The sequence below is a fragment of the Argentina silus genome, assembly GCF_951799395.1.
Source record: "Argentina silus genome assembly, chromosome: 14".
Classification (NCBI taxonomy): Eukaryota; Metazoa; Chordata; class Actinopteri; order Argentiniformes; family Argentinidae; genus Argentina; species Argentina silus.
Window position 1 is genome coordinate 5,762,985 of NC_139668.1, and position 2,500 is coordinate 5,765,484.

The window sequence follows — 2,500 nt, forward strand, 5'->3', positions numbered from 1 at the left end:
GAGAGAGAGAGAGAGGAAATGGAGAGAGAGAGACAAAGGAAACAAACAAGAGGGGATGTGGTTGAGAGAGAGAAAGAGAATTAGGGAGAAGGGAGAAAAGAGAGAGAGAGAGAGAAGGAAAGGAGGGGGTGTAGAAGAGGTAGAAAGAGAGGTGAATAAGTGTGATTTCTCAGGTCACTGACAGTATGCGTCACTCCTTCTTTGAACGCTCTCTCTCGCTCCCTCTCTCCCCCCCCCACCACCACCCCCGCACTCCCACTCCATCTCTATCCAAATCTCAGTCACACTCATCATCTTTCATCTGCAGCGGACGAGGGACCCCCCCAACCAACCCTCGCCCCCCCACCCTCTGGGAGACTCTGTTCTCCGAGTGATAAGATGAGTTCTGCCCAGGTGTGGAAAGAGAATGATAGAGACCTCCTCCCCCCCTCCTCCCTCCTCCTCCCCTAAACAACGGGGGGAGACAGAGATGGAACAGGGCTGTTACACACACATCATCTACAGATCAGAAAACGCCCAAACATTCACACGGGAATACTGCAGGATTGATATGCGGCCCCACTCATAATCTAACCCCTGTCTAGCCTGTATGTGCTGTACAGTGTGTGTGTGTGTGTGTGTGTGTGTGTGTGTGTGTGTGTGTGTGTGTGTGTGTGTGTGCTTGTGTGTGTGTGTGTGTGTGTGTGTGTGTGCATGTGTCTGCGTGTGTGTGTGTGTGTGTGTGTGTGTGTGTGTGTGTGTGTGTGTGTGTTTTATGAGTGTATGCTGTGATAGTATGTGTTTCTGTCCTTGCATGGCCTTCTCCTGTGTGTGTTGGTTATCTCCCTTCACAGATGGACCATCCAGGAGAGGACAAAACCCCTTCTGCAGTGTGCTGCTGGTCACTATGGGAGATGGCCATCCATCTATCTCACAGTAAGAACACACACACACACACACACACACACACACACACACACACACACACACACACTCACACACACTCTCTCTCACACACATATGCACACACGCGCATCATGACTGTGTGTTAGGATTATAAAGTTATAAATATAAAACTCTTAAACATAAAAAATTGTTCTCACTTCTGTGTTATCACCAGATGCGCCATGGACAAAAACATGCACGCTTTTGGGCATGAGTCGTGCTCGAGGAAGGAATCACTGAAAAAATATGCCAACTAGTGTTGTTGCGACTCCCACCAGACACCCCCTCTGAGAAACTTTTATGCACAACTCTCTCTCTCTTTTTTCTCTCTCTTTATCTCCGTCTCTCACTCCCTCACTCTACCGGTGGGTCAAGACGCAGCCGGACCGTTGGTGTTGCTCAGCTCGCGCCGTTGCCCACCCTTCAGATTCTGAGCCGTGACGTATTTACTCACGGGGACACGCGAGTTTTCGCGCCGGTGCTCCATCTGCTCGCGAAGGCACTATTTGGGGAGATAAACCGCGCCTCGGTCCGAGCCGAACCAACCGTTCCTTTCCGTTTTACCTCTCACGCCAACAAGCGCACCTCAGTCTCACTCAGTCCATCTCAGTTACCTTACCGGGAAGGAAATAACGGGACGGTTCACCTCTCCTGCCTCCGCAACTAACGAACGGAGATTTACCGTTGAAACTTTGGAACCTTTCTAAACCTGAAGGAAGATCGCAAGTTTACAACGAAGTGTGCAGAAAATGTTGAAACACGGCTGTATCGGAAATCTGATTTTCTCGCCTCACTTTGGATACTTGGTTTGGCTAACGGTCGCCTCTCTCGTTCACGCCGACGGTAAGTTTTTCAGGATGAGTTGTGACATCCCATTGTTACCGACAGAACCGTTACCTGCGGCGCGCGCTGCTGCAGTCAACATCTGCGGTCTTGTCCCGCGCCGGACAAGGCAACCGATCGAGGACCGGGGAGGGACCTCGACCCTTTCAACAGTTGGGATTTTTGATTTCATAATCTATTTTATATACTCCATGAACCAAAATTGATAGTTTTCAAAGTAAAATATATGCGTAAAAGTGATCAGTTCTGTGCGTAATTCTCCTGTGGAGTCTATATATTCTACTGAGCGGTTTTAGCGGTTGGTCGGCGCGGTTTCTCCCCAGCGGAGATTTTAACGATCATTTCTCCACTTCAGACATCAGTGTCACATCAATCTCATCCACCCCAGCGCAGCCAGGATCGCTTCGCAGTTTTCTTCAACCTTATAAGATCACGAAATGTTCTCCAATATAACTTATTTTTGTATGATTTAGCTTGAATGAGAATATGAATATCAGATAATTACATTTTTTTGGTTAACATAATTTTAGTGTGGGTCTGTTCTGTTCATGATGATGATGATGATGATGATGATGAAGATGGGCTGAGGTCCATAGGATCCATAGGAATGGGAATTCTAGGGGCATCTATTGGGTAATGTGCCGAGCAGCACTATCCTACAGTGACACCAGGCGGCGCCACTCCGAGTGTGTTCAGTTATGATGCAACATGGCTTAATTAGGTGAGAGGAAGA